Raw genomic sequence first — 17,986 nt, 5'->3', positions numbered from 1 at the left:
TAAAAACATCAGCGCACGTTAGCAACAACCGTTCCGGTAACTCATCTCTTGTGCTGCACGTGCATCACAAACTCTTGATCATTACTACTCTCCCTTTCCGGGACGGCTACAAGTCCCTCCCTCTTCCTCCTTTCAGCAAATCAGATCATGCCTCCATTCTGCTCCTCCCCACCTAACAGCAGAAACCTAAACAGGAAACACCCGTGGTAAGGGACTGTTCAACATTAGTCTGACCAGTCGGAATCTATGCTTCAAGATTGTTTTGATCACGCAGACTAGGAAGTGTTCCGGGTTGCCATTGAGAACAGTTTTGACATCTGCACTGACTCAGTGACTGGGTTCACCAGGAAGAGAACAGTATTGACGTCTGCACTGACTCAGTGACTGGGTTCACCAGGAAGAGAACAGTATTGATGTCTGCACTGACTCAGTGACTGGGTTCACCAGGAAGAGAACAGTATTGATATATGCACTGACTCAGTGACTGGGTTCATCAGGATGTAAATAGAGCATGTTGTTCCCACTGTGTAAATTGTAACCAAAAACCATGGATAGATAGCAGCATCCTCGCAAAACTGAAAGCGCGATCCACCGCATTTAACCATGGCAAGGTTGCTGGGAACATTGACGTGTACAAACGGACCAGCTATGACCTCCGTAAGGCAACAACAAAGGCAAAAAGATAGTACAGGGACAAACTGGAGTTGCAATTCAATGGCTCAGACACATGATGTAAGTTGCAGGGACTTCAGACAATCACGGATTATAAAGGTACAGCCAGTCATATCACAGATGCCTTGCTCCCGGATAAGACACAGCCAGCCACATAGCGGACGCCTCGCTCCCGGATAAGACACAGCCAGCCATATAGAAGACGCCTTGCTCGCGGATAAGACACAGCCAGCCATATAGCAGACGCCTTGCTCCCGGATAAGACACAGCCAGCCATATAGCAGACGCCTTGCTCCCGGATAAGACACAGCCAGCCATATAGCAGACGCCTCGCTCCCGGATAAGACACAGCCAGCCATATAGCAGACGCCTTGCTCCCGGATAAGACACAGCCAGCCACATAGCAGAGCCTTGCTCCCGGATAAGACACAGCCAGCCATATAGCAGACGCCTTGCTCCCGGATAAGACACAGCCAGCCACATAGCAGAGCCTTGCTCCCGGATAAGACACAGCCAGCCATATAGCAGACGCCTTGCTCCCGGATAAGACACAGCCAGCCACATAGCAGAGCCTTGCTCCCGGATAAGACACAGCCAGCCATATAGCAGACGCCTTGCACCCGGATAAGCTAAACCTTCTTCACCCGCTTCAAAGAAAATAACATTGTGATGTCGATGCTCTCGTTCTCTGTGGCCAACGTCAGTAAGTCATGTAAGCGTGTTAACCCTTGCTAGGCTGCCAGCCCAGTCAGCATCCCAAACCGCATCCTCACTTACAATCTGACAACGCTCTGAATTTACGAACTCCCAGAGCGCACTCTGAGCAAACTCTGGCACTCCGGATTGAAATTACAAACAGCAAGATGTCTAGATAGTAATTTGTTATGCTAACTATCTAGCAAGAGGTTGCATAGCAACAGCATCACCTTCCGGTAGACAGGGCTAGCACTAGTACTAATACTTAATTAAATGAACTAATAGTATATAGAATGTAGTATACAGTATGTTGTATTGGTAGTCAAACACAGCTATTGTCTAATTACCTCTCTAAACATGTGGATATTTATCTTAAGGCTGCTTTCCTACTTGTATATTTAAACATATAAATATAGATATGACCTTAATTGGAATATATCTACACATTTTTTTTTTTTTTAAATCTTGTGGTTTTTGATGTGAATTACAGAGGGGGGTTAGTACCCCCTAGTACCCTACTGTCCATACCGTCTGTACACAATTATCTATAGTGACTTCAGAAAAGTATTCAGACCCTTTGACTTTTTTACACATTTTTGTTACGTTACAGCCTTAAACTAAAGTGGATTAAATAAAACAATTGTCAGTAATCTACACACAAAACCCCATAACGACAAAGTGAAAACAGGTTTTTTAGAAATGTTTGCAAATGTATTAAAAGCAAGAAATACCTTATTTACATTCGTATTCAAACCCTTTGCCATGAGACTCGAAATTGAGAGGCACATGACATTCGCTTTGGAGTTTGCCAAAAGGCACCTAAATACTCTCAGACCATGAGAAACAAGATTCTCTGGTCTGATGAAACCAAGATTGAACTTTATGGCCTAAATGCCAAGTGGAGGAAACCTGGCACCATCCCTACGGTGAAGCATAGTGATGGCAGCATCATGCTGTGGAGTTTTTTGGCGGCAGGCACTAGGAGACTAGTCGGGATCAAGGCAAAGATGAATAGAGCAAAGTTACAGAGATCCTTGATGAAAACCTGCTCCAAACTGCTCAGGACCTCAGACTGGGGTGAAGGTTCACCTTCCAACAGGACAATGACCCTAAGCACACAGCCAAGACAATGCAGGAGTGGCTTCGGGACAAGTCTCTGAATGTTATTGTGTGGCCCGGTCAGAGCCCGGAATTGAACCCGATCAAACATCTATGGAGAGCTGTGCAGCAACGCTCCCCATCCAACCTGACAGAGCGTGAGAGGATCTGCAGAGAAGAATGGGAGAAACTCCCCAAATACAGGTGTGCCAAGCTTGTAGCTCATACCCAAGAAGACTGGAGGCTGTAATCACTGGTGCTTCAACAAAGTAAAGGGTCTAAATACTTATGTAAATGTTGTATGTCAGTTTATTTCTAATAAATTAGCTAACATTTATAAAAACCTGTTTTTTGCTTTGTCATTATGGGGTATTGTGTGTAGATTGATGAGGGAAAAACAACTATTGAATCCATTTTAGAATAAGACTGTAACGTAACAAAATGTGTAAAAGTCAAGGGTTCTGAAATTGCTCCTTCTGATATTTCTTAATTTATTTCTTTACATTGTTTGTTTGAATTATGTGTTTATTGTTTTATATTACTAGGTATTATCACCGAAACTGTTAGATCTAGAAACATAAGCATTTCGCTGCACCTGCGATAACGTATGCAAATCAATAAATGCAGCCTTAAAACTTGATTTGACTTAATAATAGTGTAAAACTCCATTTCCCATGGTCCCGTCATTGCGTTCTGCAGTGGGTGTGGCTGAATGAGGTAATGATGTGTTTGTGTATGTATGTGTGTGTGTGTGTTGTGTGTATCTCCTCTCTGTTCATCCTGAAACTCGCTCTCAGTACTTTTAATGGAGCCGCAGCATCTCCTCTGCGGCACGAGAGCATTAGGGTATATCTCCGGGCACGGAGGCAGGATGAAAAACCGTTGGTAAATCTTTTGATTGACCGGGGACTTGTTAAGGCGGAGCTGGCTTTATTATCGAATGAACCCCTGTTAACGGACAGACGGACAGAATGCACCCGGACCTCAACGGAACCGTCGTGATCACTGAGCACACCGTGAAGTGTGTTTAATACCGCTAGTTAACGCGGATTAAATCATATTGTTGACGGTGAGAAACACACGGATGGATTGGTTTAAAGAATGTGAATATAATATCTACAAAATTATTGCATAATAATCTATATGAGATGGCCCGGTGGGGATCTGAAGAGAGATTGTAGAGGAAAATAGATAGAGACAGAATGATATTCGACAGACCAATACATGCACTAATATTTTAACTGTGGGACCAAAACCGATTATGATTATTATTATTATTGATAAATAGGCTAATTTAATGTTATTTGTAAACAAGCTAATTTGTCATTAGCATGGCAGGACTAGAGGCCTGGTGTTCAGTGTGACGCTGTTATCATCCAGTCAGATAGGACTCATGTATTACTCTGTTACCTGCTCTATATTTTACTGTTTTGACTACTCAAAGACCTAGTAAATTCATTAATAATGACCTGATAATAACATGGTAGGCCTATGAATTTGTTTCTTTAGCACCATTGTGTTAAATCAGTACTAAGTGATATACCAAGCATCAATTTCCCAGTTGGATCATTACCTGGTAAATACTAGCAAGAACAGTGTCCAGTAAGGAGAAAGAGATCAACTGATAATAACAAATGTTAATTTCTATAAATCTCTAATAATAGTTACCTGATAGCCACTTCAGATGTCTAAGATAAAGAGTAGTGAGACTGTGAAGGTTGTGGTTCGCTGTCGCCCGTTAAACCGGAAAAGAGGCAGCTGGTGTTTACGGGACACCAGGAGGAAGGGGAGGGATCGTAGAGATGGATGTACATCGGGGTCAGGTGGTCTTACAGAACCCTCGCGCCTCTGCCCGGCGAGCCTCGGAAGACGTTTACGTTCGACTCTGTGTATGACGCATCGTCTAGACAACGTGATCTGTACGATGAGACAGTACGCCCGCTGATCCACTCAGTCCTGGACGGGTTTAATGGAACCATCTTTGCCTATGGCCAGACGGGCACCGGAAAGACCTACACCATGCAGGGAGCGTGGCTAGAGCCAGAGAGGCGGGGCGTCATCCCCAACGCCTTCGAACACGTCTTCACCCAGATCTCCCGCTCCGCGCCGACCGCCAGTACCTGGTCAGAGCCTCTTACCTGGAGATCTACCGAGAGGAGATCAGGGATCTACTGGATCCTAACGTGCACGCCCCTCATGTCCCCAACGTGCACACCCAGCCCCCCCACACCCTGGAGCTGAGAGAGAGCCCGGAGAGCGGGGTGTATGTGCGTGACTGACGTCGTGCGTGTGTAAGAGCGTGAAGGAGATAGAGGGAGCTCATGAACTTATGGGAACCAGGTTGCGCTCGGTGGAGCGACAGACATGAACGAACACTCTTCCCGTTCCCACACCCTGTTCCTCATCACGGTGGAGTGTTCCCAGACGGGGCCGGATGGACGGCAGCCACATCAGGGTGGGCCGGCTCAACCTGGTGACCTGGCGGGCAGCGAGCGGCAGGCAAAGACGGGCGTCCACGGGGAACGCCTGAAGGAAGCCGCTAAGATCAACCTGTCTCTGTCAGCGCTAGGCAACGTGATCTCAGCCCTGGCAGACGGGCGTAGCGGCCATGTTCCCTATCGGGACTCTAAACTGACCCGGTTATTACAGGACTCTCTGGGAGGGAACGCCAAGACGGTGATGGTGGCTACACTAGGCCCGCCCCCCCAACACTACGAGGAGACCCTCACCACTCTCCGCTACGCTAACAGAGCTAAGAACATCAAGAACCAGCCAAGAGTTAACGAAGACCCTAAAGACGCCCTGCTCAGAGAGTTCCAGAAGGAGATTGCACGGCTCCGCGCACAGCTCAGCCACAAGGAAGGGAGGGGCAAACACAGGAAGGAGGAAGGGGAGGAGGGCTGGGACGGAGAAGGGGATGAGGAGGGAGAAGAGGAGGTGGAGAAGGAGAGGAAGCTGCAGAAGGAGAGGCTGGAGGAGGAGAATAAGGCCATCAGAGAAGATGGATCACTATTGGCTGTGGAGAAGCAGAGGCTTCTGGGAGAGAAGGAGATAATGATGGGAGATCTGAGGAAGGAGCGGGACACCACCGAGCAGTTGACTGCCAAGTACAAGGTACATTCACACACACATATATAGAGAGGAATCTTTAGGAGTATTTATCCTTCCCTCCTCCCCTCCTCTCCTGCCCTGCTCGTCTCCCCCCTACTCTCTCCCCTTCCTCTCTCCCCCTCCTCCCCTCATCCTCTACCTCCCCTCCTTCTCCCCTCCTTCTTCTCCCCCTCCTACCCCCAACCCTCCTCCCCTCCTCTCCTGCTCGTTTCCCCCTCCTCTCTCCCCTTCCTCTCTCCCCCTCCTCCCCTCCTCCCCCCATCCTCTACCCCCCCCCTCCTTCTTCTCCCCCTCCTACCACCCACCCTCCTCCCTTCCTGCTGTTTCCTGTGGGGATGATGCTTCCTTCCTGCCAGCTGGATTTCAGCCTATCATATCGCAGAACTGAAACATTACCCCCTTCCCTCAGCCCCAACCAGCCCTTTAGTATGTGATTGTCTATTTCACTTTTGTTTATTATTTCCCTTGCTTTGTAAATGTAAACATACTTTTGCCATAAAGCCCTTTGATTTGAATTGAGAGAGAGAGAGAGAGAGAGGAGAGAAGGAGAGGGGATGTGAGAGTAATAGACTCATCTCTCAGCATGCTCTACTGCAATCATGCTCTACACAATCAGCTGTGTGTGTGTGGCTGTGTGTGTTGAGTTGCAAAGAAAAAGCCATATCTCAGACTGGCCAATAAAAATTAAAGATTAAGATGGGCAAAAGAACATAGACACTGGACAGAGGAACTCTGCCTAGAAGGCCAACACCCGGAGTCGCCTCTTCGCTGTTGATGTTGAGACTGGTGTTTTGTGGGTACTATTTAATGAAGCTGCCAGTTGACGACTTGTGAGGTGTCTGTTTCTCAAACTAGAGACTCTAATGTACTTGTCCTCTTGCTCAGTTGTGCACCGGGGCCTCCCACTCCTCTTTCTACTCTGGTTAGTGACAGTTTGCGCTGTTCTGTGAAGGGAGTGGTACACAGCGTTGTACGAAATCTTCAATTTCTTGGCAATTTATCGCATTTCTTTCTTAGAACAAGGATAGATTGATGTGTTTCAGAAAAGTTCTTTGTTGCAGGCCATTTTGAGCCTGTAATCGAACCCACAAACGCTGATGCTCCAGATACTCAACTAGTTTAAAGAAGGACCGTTTTATTGGTTTTTTAATCAGAACAAGTTTTCAGCTGTGCTAACATAATTGTGAAAGGGTTTTCTAATGATCAATTAGACTTTTAAAATGATAAACTTTTATTAGCTAACACAGCGTGCCATTGGAACACAGGAGTGATGGTTGCTGATAATGGGCCTCTGTATGCCTATGTAGATTTTCCATTAAAATTCAGCCGTTTCCAGCTACAGTAGTTATTTACAACATTAACCATGTCTACACTGTATTTCTGATCAATTTGATGTTATTTTAATCAACAAAAACAAGGACATTTCTAAGTGACCCCAAACTTTTGAATGGTAGAGTACATAAAAGCCCTTTAACCAAATTCAGTTCGGACATTTGTAACAGTTAGCAGGATAAAGCCCTGAGAACGAAGAGAGTACCCACCACATTTCTGAATGATAAAAATGGCCAACTAAAATGGTAGTAAACCCAAAATGGCTTTGTAAATAAAAGTATACCAGTGCCTGAGCCTACGAATTGACTAGAGAAGGCCAGCCAACCCTGGTATACAAAGGGCAGTGGTGTGTAATGGTTTTGCAGTTTAAAATACATTTCAATGCTCCATGGTAAAGGATGTCAATTGATCTCAAACACTGATCGTAAGCATTTATATTGAAAATATCCCCATTGTCTTGTCACGTGTGCTCCCTCTCCGGCCTCTAGGTCACCAGGCTGCTCGTTAGGGCGCACACCTGTCACCAGCGTTACGCGCATAATGACACTCACCTGGACTCCATCACCTCCTTGATTACCTGCCCTTTATGTGTCTCTCCCTTTGGTTTCTTCCTTAGTCATCATTGTTGCTGTTTCATGTCATTGCGCTGTTTGTGTTTCTTGTTTTGTTAATTAATTAATTAAATGTATTCACTCCCTGAACTTGCTTTCCGACTCTCAGCGTGCATTGTTACAGTCTAGTATAGGCAGAAATGTAGCTGATACTAGCCTCCTTCTGGCTTCAATAGAGAAGCGGGCCTTATTCCTAAAATATAATCACAACTTCAGCTCCAATTGTTTTGTAAATTGTTGAAAATGCAATTTAAAGAGGCCATCATCATCATTTAAAATTCCAAAATATTTATATGAGGTTACAATCTCGATCTCCTTGCCCTGACAGGTAGTAATAGGTGAAAGGTTCAGAGGTCTATTTCTTGCTTTAGAAAACACCATTAGTTTAGTTTTGTCAGTATTGAGGATAAGCTTCAATTGACACAAGGTATGTTGAACAGTATAAAAAGCAGTTTGCAAGTTCTGGAAAGCTTTTGTGAGAGACGAGGCACAACAGTATATAACAGTATCATCAGCATAAAAGTGAAGTTATGCATTTTGCACATTTTTGTCTAAATTATTTATATAATAGTGAATAAGAGGGGACCCAGTACAGAACCCTGGGGCACACCATTACAGACAGACAATTTAACAGACATGAGCCCATCAAATTGAGTGCACTGAGTCCTATCAGACAGATGGTTAGCAAACCATGCAACTGCATGCTCCGAAAGACATACACTCAACAATCTCTGCCTTAGTATAGCATGATCAACTGTATCAAAAGCCTTAGAGAAATCAATAAAAAGTGAGACACGGTGCTGTTTTTTGTGAAGGGCTTCAGTGATATAATTTAAAACCTTCATGGCTGCTGTAATTGTGCTATGCTTCTTCCTAAAGCCCGATTAGTACATTGATAAAATAGAGTTAGTATTTAAAAACTCTTTTAGCTGTTCACTAACAAGGGTTTCAAGTATTTTCGCCAGTGGTGACAGCTTTGAGATTGGCCTATAAATACTCAATAGAGTTGGCTCTCCGCCCTTTAAAAGTGGTAGGACAAATGCTGATTTCCAGATCTTTGGAATTTCATTACATTCCAGGGTTAGATTGAACAGATAGGTAAGTGGTTTGTTCAGCTATGAAATCAGCTTCCAGATTATTAAAAAGCAGGGATCCAGAAGATCAGGAGCTACAGACTTTCTCTGGGATTTATGTCCCTCCAGCACTGAGAATGGCAGAGAAAAACAGTCTATAACAGGCTGTAACAGTCTATAACAGGCTATAACAGGCTGTAACAGACTGTAACAGGCTGTAACAGTCTATAACAGTCTATAACAGGCTGTAACAGACTGTAACAGGCTGTAACAGGTTATAACAGGCTATAACAGACTATAACAGGACATAACAAGTAACATTAGTACAGGCTGTAACAGTCTATAACAGGCTGTAACAGGCTATAACAGGCTGTAACAGACTAACAGACTAACAGGCTATAACAGGATATAACAGGCTATAACAGACTATAACAGGATATAACCGAATATAACAGGCTATAACAGGATATAACAGACTATAACAGACTATAACAGGATATAACAGACAATAACTTGTTATAACAGGATATAACAGGCTATAACAGACTATAACAGACTATAACAGGATATAACAGACTATAACAGGCTATAGCAGGATATAACAGGCTATAACAGACTATAACAGACTATAACAGGATATAACAGACTATAACAGGCTATAACAGGATATAACAGGCTATAACAGACTATAACAGGATATAACAGACAATAACTGGTTATAACAGGATATAACAGGCTATAACAGACTATCAGACTATAACAGGATATAACAGACTATAACTGGTTATAACAGGATATAACAGGCTATAACAGACTATAACAGACTATAACAGACTATATCAGGATATAACCGAATATAACAGACTATAACAGGATATAACAGACAATAACTTGTTATAACAGGATATAACAGGCTATAACAGACTATAACAGGATATAACAGACTATAACAGGCTATAACAGGATATAACAGGCTATAACAGACTATAACAGACTATAACAGGATATAACAGACTATAACAGGCTATAACAGGATATAACAGGCTATAACAGACTATAACAGGATATAACAGACAATAACTGGTTATAACAGGATATAACAGGCTATAACAGACTATCAGACTATAACAGGATATAACAGACTATAACTGGTTATAACAGGATATAACAGGCTATAACAGACTATAACAGACTATAACAGACTATATCAGGATATAACCGAATATAACAGACTATAACAGGATATAACAGACAATAACTGGTTATAACAGGATATAACAGGCTATAACAGGATATAACCGAATATAACAGGCTATAACATGATATAACAGACAATAACTGGTTATAACAGGATATAACAGGCTATAACAGACTATAACAGACTATAACAGGATATAACAGACTATAACTGGCTATAACTAGCTATAACAGGCTCACTGGCTGTAGTGTGGAGAGAGGTTGCCAAGCAGGGTACAGTGTGTGTGTGTGTTTGTGTGTGTGTGTTATTTTGTGAAGAGATGAATGGGCTCTTTACTGATGCTAACGCACTGTGACAGAACACAAAGGACTGTAAATTGCACACACACACACACACACACACACACACACACCAAGGGCAGTACAAAACAAAGAACCTTTCATTTACGATCTGCTGTATGTACAGTATCTCTCCTCTCTTCATTAGTATATTATACAGTACCTCTCCTCTCTTCATTAGTATATTAGACAGTACCTCTCCTCTCTTCATTACTATGTTATACAGTACCTCTCTCTTCCATAGTATATTATACAGTACCTCTCCTCTCTTCATTAGTATATTATACAGTACCTCTCTTCATTAGTATATTATACAGTACCCCTTCTCTCTTCCATAGTATATTATACAGTACCTCTCTTCTCTTCATTAGTATATTATACAGTACCTCTCCTCTCTTCATTAGTATATTCTACAGTACCTCTCCTCTCTTCATTAGTATATTATACAGTATCTCCCTTAATTAGTATATTATACAGTACCCCTTCTCTCTTCCATAGTATATTATACAGTACCTCTCCTCTCTTCATTAGTATATTATACAGTACCTCTCCTCTCTTCATTAGTATATTATACAGTACCTCTCTTCATTAGTATATTATACAGTACCCCTTCTCTCTTCATTAGTATATTATACAGTACCTCTCCTCTCTTAATTAGTATATTATACAGTACCTCTCTTCATTGGTATATTATACAGTACCTCTCCTCATTAGTATATTATACAGTACCTCTCTTCATTAGTATATTATACAGTACCTCTCCTCTCTTCATTAGTGTATTATACAGTACCTCTTCATTAGTATATTATACAGTACCTCTCCTCTCTCCATTAGTGTATTATACAGTACCTCTCTTCATTAGTATATTATACAGTACCTCTTCTCTCTTCATTAGTATATTATACAGTACCTCTCTTCATTAGTATATTATATAGTACCTCTCCTCTCTTCATTAGTAAGTTATACAGTACCTCTCCTCTCTTCATTAGTATATTATACAGTACCTCTCCTCTCTTCATTACTATATTATACAGTACCTCTCCTCTCTTCATTAGTATATTATACAGTACCTCTTCATTAGTATGTTATACAGTACCTCTTCTCTCTTACATAGTATATTAAACAGTACCTCTCTTCATTAGTATATTATACAGTACCTCTCCTCTCTTCATTAGTATATTATACAGTACCTCTCCTCTCTTCATTAGTGTATTATACAGTACCTCTTCATTAGTATATTATACAGTACCTCTCCTCTCTCCATTAGTGTATTATACAGTACCTCTCTTCATTAGTATATTATACAGTACCTCTTCTCTCTTCATTAGTATATTATACAGTACCTCTCTTCATTAGTATATTATATAGTACCTCTCCTCTCTTCATTAGTAATTTATACAGTACCTCTCCTCTCTTCATTAGTATATTATACAGTACCTCTCCTCTCTTCATTACTATATTATACAGTACCTCTCCTCTCTTCATTAGTATATTATACAGTACCTCTTCATTAGTATGTTATACAGTACCTCTTCTCTCTTCCATAGTATATTAAACAGTACCTCTCTTCATTAGTATATTATACAGTACCTCTCCTCTCTTCATTAGTATATTATACAGTACCTCTCTTTACTCACACACACATACACATGCAGTGCGTTCTGTGGGGAATGTGACCCTGTTTCTCTGTTTCTTTAATGTAGGGGTCAGTATGTAGGGGTCAGTATATAGAATATAGGGGTCAGTATATAGAATGTAAGGGTCAGTATATAGAATGTAGGTGTCAGTATATAGACTGTAGGGGTCAGTATGTAGTGGTCAGTATATAGAATGTAGGGGTCAGTATGTAGGGGTCAGTATGTAGGGGTCAATATATAGAATGTAGGAGTCAGTATGTAGGGGTCAGTATATAGAATGTAGGAGTCAGTATGTAGGGGTCAGTATATAGAATGTAGGGGTCAGTGTGTAGAATGTAGGGGTCAGTATGTAGGGGTCAGAATGTAGAATGTAGGGATCAGTATATAGAATGTAGGGGTCAGTATGTAGAATGTAGGGGTCAGTGTAGAATGTAGGGGTCAGTATGTAGAATGTAGGGGTCAGTATATAGTATGTAGGGGTCAATATGTAGATTGGAGGGGTCAGAATGTAGAATGTAGGGGTCAGCATGTAGAATGTAGGGGTCAGTATGTAGAATGTAGGTGTCAGTATATGGAATGTAGGGGTCAGTATGTAGAATGTAGGGGTCAGTATATAGTATGTAGGGGTCAATATGTAGAATGTAGGGGTCAGTATGTAGAATGTAGGGGTCAGCATGTAGAATGTAGGGGTCAGTATGTACAGTGCCTTGCGAAAGTATTCGGCCCCCTTGAACTTTGCGACCTTTTGCCACATTTCAGGCTTCAAACATAAAGATATAAAACTGTATTTTTGTGTGAAGAATCAACAACAAGTGGGACACAATCATGAAGTGGAACGACATTTATTGGATATTTCAAACTTTTTTAACAAATCAAAAACTGAAAAATTGGGCGTGCAAAATTATTCAGCCCCTTTACTTTCAGTGCAGCAAACTCTCTCCAGAAGTTCAGTGAGGATCTCTGAATGATCCAATGTTGACCTAAATGACTAATGATGATAAATACAATCCACCTGTGTGTAATCAAGTCTCTGTATAAATGCACCTGCACTGTGATAGTCTCAGAGGTCCGTTAAAAGCGCAGAGAGCATCATGAAGAACAAGGAACACACCAGGCAGGTCCGAGATACTGTTGTGAAGAAGTTTAAAGCCGGATTTGGATACAAAAAGATTTCCCAAGCTTTAAACATCCCAAGGAGCACTGTGCAAGCGATGATATTGAAATGGAAGGAGTATCAGACCACTGCAAATCTACCAAGACCTGGCCGTCCCTCTAAACTTTCAGCTCATACAAGGAGAAGACTGATCAGAGATGCAGCCAAGAGGCCCATGATCACTCTGGATGAACTGCAGAGATCTACAGCTGAGGTGGGAGACTCTGTCCATAGGACAACAATCAGTCGTATATTGCACAAATCTGGCCTTTATGGAAGAGTGGCAAGAAGAAAGCCATTTCTTAAAGATATCCATAAAAAGTGTTGTTTAAAGTTTGCCACAAGCCACCTGGGAGACACACCAAACATGTGGAAGAAGGTGCTCTGGTCAGATGAAACCAAAATTGAACTTTTTGGCAACAATGCAAAACGTTATGTTTGGCGTAAAAGCAACACAGCGCATCACCCTGAACACACCATCCCCACTGTCAAACATGGTGGTGGCAGCATCATGGTTTGGGCCTGCTTTTCTTCAGCAGGGACAGGGAAGATGGTTAAAATTGATGGGAAGATGGATGGAGCCAAATACAGGACCATTCTGGAAGAAAACCTGATGGAGTCTGCAAAAGACCTGAGACTGGGACGGAGATTTGGCTTCCAACAAGACAATGATCCAAAACATAAAGCAAAATCTACAATGGAATGGTTCAAAAATAAACATATCCAGGTGTTAGAATGGCCAAGTCAAAGTCCAGACCTGAATCCAATCGAGAATCTGTGGAAAGAACTGAAAACTGCTGTTCACAAATGCTCTCCATCCAACCTCACTGAGCTCGAGCTGTTTTGCAAGGAGGAATGGGAAAAAATGTCAGTCTCTCGATGTGCAAAACTGATAGAGACATACCCCAAGCGACTTACAGCTGTAATCGCAGCAAAAGGTGGCGCTACAAAGTATTAACTTAAGGGGGCTGAATAATTTTGCACGCCCAATTTTTCAGTTTTAGATTTGTTAAAAAAGTTTGAAATATCCAATAAATGTCGTTCCACTTCATGATTGTGTCCCACTTGTTGTTGATTCTTCACAAAAAAATACAGTTTTATATCTTTATGTTTGAAGCCTGAAATTTGGCAGAAGGTCGCAAAGTTCAAGGGGGCCGAATACTTTCGCAAGGCACTGTAGAATGTAAGGGTCAGTATATAGAATGTAGGGGTCAGTATGTATAATGTAGGGGTCAGTATGTAGTATGGGGTCAGTATGTAGAATGTAGGGGTCAGTATATAGAATGTAGGCGTCAGTATGTAGAATGTAGGGGTCAGTATGTAGTATGGGGTCAGTATGTAGAATGTAGGGGTCAGTATGTAGAATGTAGGGGTCAGTATGTAGAATGTAGGGGTCAGTATGTATAATGTAGGGGTCAGCATGTAGATTGTAGGGGTCAGTATGTAGAATGTAGGTGTCAGTATATGGAATGTAGTGGTCAGCATGTAGAATGTAGGGTTCAGTATAAAGTATGTAGGGGTCAATATGTAGAATGTAGGGGTCAGTATGTAGAATGTAGGGGTCAGCATGTAGAATGTAGGGGTCAGTATGTAGAATGTAGGGGTCAGTATATAGAATGTAGGGGTCAGTATGTAGAATGCAGGGGTCAGCATATAGAATGTAGGGGTCAGTATGTAGAATGTAGGGGTCAGTGTATAGAATGTAGGGGTCAGTATGTAGACTGTAGGGGTCAGTATATAGAATGTAGGGGTCAGTATGTAGAATATAGGGGTCAGTTTGTAGTATGGGGACAGTATGTAGAATGTAGGGGTCAGTATGTAGAATGTAGGGGTCAGCATGTAGAATGTAGTGGTCCGTATTTAGAATGTAGGTGTCAGTATATGGAATGTAGTGGTCAGCATGTAGAATGTACGTGTCAGTATGTAGAAACAGGGGTCAGCATGTAGAATGTAGGGGTCAGTATGTAGAATGTAGGGGTCAGTGTATAGAATGTAGGGGTCAGTATGTAGACTGTAGGGGTCAGTATATAGACTGTAGGGGTCAGTATGTAGTGGTCAATATATAGAATGTATGGGTCAGTGTGTAGGGGTCAGTATGTAGAATGTAGGAGTCAGTATGTAGGGGGTCAATATATAGAATGTAGTAGTCAGTATGTAGGGGTCAGTATGTAGAATGTAGTGGTCAGTATGTAGGGGTCAGAATGTAGGGGTCAGTATATAGAATGTAGGGGTCAGTATGTAGAATGTAGTGGTCAGTATGTAGGGGTCAGAATGTAGGGGTCAGTATATAGAATGTAGGGGTCAGTATGTAGAATGTAGTGGTCAGTATGTAGAATGTAGGGGTGGTGTAGTAGTAGTAGTCAGATAGTAGATAGGTCAGTAGGTCAGTATTAGGGTAGAGTAGAGTATGTCAGTATGTAGGGTCAGATATGTAGAATGTCATGTAGGTGTCAGTCAGTCATATAGTATATGTATAGATAGTCAGCATGTAGAATGTAGGGGTCAGTGTAGAATGTAAGGGTCAGTATGTAGGGTCAATATGTAGAATGTTGGGGTCAGTATATAATGTAGGGTCAGCATGTAGAATGTAGGGGTCAGTATGTAGAATGTAGGGTCAGTATGTAGAATGTAGGGTAAGTATGTAGGATGTAAGGGTCAGTATAGTATGTAGGGGTCAATATGTAGAATGTAGGTCAGCATGTAGATTGTAGGGGTCAGTATGTAGGATGTAAGGTCAGTATATAGTATGTAGGGGTCAATATGTAGAATGTAGGGGTCAGTATGTAGAATGTAGGGGTCAGCATGTAGAATTTAGGGGTCAGTATGTCGAATGAAGGGATCAGTATATAGAATGTAGAGGTCAGTATGTAGAATGCAGGGGTCAGTATGTAGAATGTAGAGGTCAGCATATAGAATGTAAGGGTCGGTATGTAGGGGTCAATATGTAGAATGTTGGGGTCAGTATATATAATGTATGTGTCAGCATGTAGAATGTAGGGGTCAGTATGTAGAATGTAGGGGTCAGTATATGGAATGTAGGGATCAGTATATAGTATGTAGGGGTCAATATGTAGAATGTAGGGGTCAGTATGTAGAATGTAGGGGTCAGTATGTAGAATGTAGGGTCAGCATGTAGAATTTATGGGTCAGTATGTAGAATGTAGGGATAAGTATATAGAATGTAGGGGTCAGTATATAGAATGTAAGGGTCAGTATGTAGAATGCAAGGGTCAGTATGTAGAATGTAGGGGTCAGTATATGGAATGTAGGGGTCAGTATGTAGAATGTAGGGGTCAGTATGTAGAATGTAGAGGTCAGCATATAGAATGTAAGGGTCAGGATGTAGAATGTTGGGGTCAGTATATAGAATGTGTTAGTCAGCATGTAGAATGTAGGGGTCAGTATGTAGAATGTAGGGGTCAGTATGTAGAATGTAGGGGTCAGTATGTAGAATGTAGGGCTCAGTATATAGAATGTAAGGGTCAGTATGTAGAATACAAGGGTCAGTATGTAGAATGTAGGGGTCAGTATATGGAATGTAGGGGTCAGTATGTAGAATGTAGGGGTCAGTATGTAGAATGTAGGGGTCAGTATATAGAATGTAGGGGTCAGTGTGTAGAATGTAGGGGTCAGTATGTAGGGGTCAGAATGTAGGGGTCAGTATGTAGAATTAGGTGTCAGTATATGGAATGTAGTGGTCAGCATGTAGAATTTATGGGTCAGTATGTAGGATGTAAGGGTCAGTATATAGAATGTAGGAGTCAGTATGTAGAATGCGGTGGTCAGTTTGTAGAATGTAGAGGTCATCATATAGAATGTAAGGGTCAGTATGTAGGGGTCAACATGTAGAATGTAGGGGTCAGCATGTAGAATGTAGGGGTCAATATGTAGAATGTAGGGGTCAGCATGTAGAATGTAGGGGTCAGTATGTAGAATGTAGGGGTCAGTATGTAGAATGTAGGGGTCAGTATGTAGAATGTAGGGGTCAGCATGTAGAATGTAGGGGTCAGTATGTAGAATGTAGGGGTCAGTATATAGAATGTAGGGGTCAGTATGTAGAATGCAGGGGTCAGTATGTATAATGTAGGAGTCAGTATATGGAATGTAGGGGTCAGTAGTAGAAGTAGAATAGTGTAGAGGTCAGTATGTAGAATGTAGGGGTCAGTATATAGTATGTAGGGGTCAATATGTAGAATGTAGGGGTCAGCATGTAGAATGTAGGGGTCAGTATGTAGAATGTAGGGGTCAGTATATAGAATGTAGGGGTCAGTATGTAGAATGTAGGAGTCAGTATGTAGAATGTAGGGGTCAGTATATAGAATGTAGGGGTCAGTATGTAGAATGCAGGGGTCAGTATGTATAATGTAGGAGTCAGTATATGGAATGTAGGGGTCAGTAAGTAGAATGTAGAGGTCAGTATGTAGAATGTAGGGGTCAGTATATAGTATGTAGGGGTCAATATGTAGAATGTAGGGTCAGTATGTAGTATGTAGGGTTCAGTATGTAGAATGTAGGGGTCAATATGTAGAATGTAGGGTTCAGTATGTTGCGGTCAGTATGTAGAATGTAGGGGTCAATATGTAGAATGTAGGGGTCAGCATGTAGAATGTAGGGGTCAGTATGTAGAATGTAGGGGTCAGTATGTAGAATGTAGGGGTCAGTATGTAGAATGTAGGGGTCAGCATGTAGAATGTAGGGGTCAGTATGTAGAATGTAGGGGTCAGTATATAGAATGTAGGGGTCAGTATGTAGAATGCAGGGGTCAGTATGTATAATGTAGGAGTCAGTATATGGAATGTAGGGGTCAGTAAGTAGAATGTAGAGGTCAGTATGTAGAATGTAGGGGTCAGTATATAGTATGTAGGGGTCAATATGTAGAATGTAGGGGTCAGCATGTAGAATGTAGGGGTCAGTATGTAGAATGTAGGGGTCAGTATATAGAATGTAGGGGTCAGTATGTAGAATGCAGGGGTCAGTATGTATAATGTAGGAGTCAGTATATGGAATGTAGGGGTCAGTAAGTAGAATGTAGAGGTCAGTATGTAGAATGTAGGGGTCAGTATATAG

At 41.9% G+C, this 17,986-nt stretch overlaps 1 pseudogene; it reads left to right on the top strand.

The window, feature by feature from the left end:
• Nucleotides 1-3,997: 3,997 nt before the first annotated feature.
• Nucleotides 3,998-5,634, top strand: LOC118963006 (annotated as a pseudogene).
• Nucleotides 5,635-17,986: the final 12,352 nt, after the last annotated feature.

Source organism: Oncorhynchus mykiss, unplaced genomic scaffold, assembly GCF_013265735.2.
Source record: "Oncorhynchus mykiss isolate Arlee unplaced genomic scaffold, USDA_OmykA_1.1 un_scaffold_827, whole genome shotgun sequence".
Lineage (NCBI taxonomy): Eukaryota > Metazoa > Chordata > Actinopteri > Salmoniformes > Salmonidae > Oncorhynchus > Oncorhynchus mykiss.
This window is presented reverse-complemented; position numbering and strand designations above follow the sequence as displayed.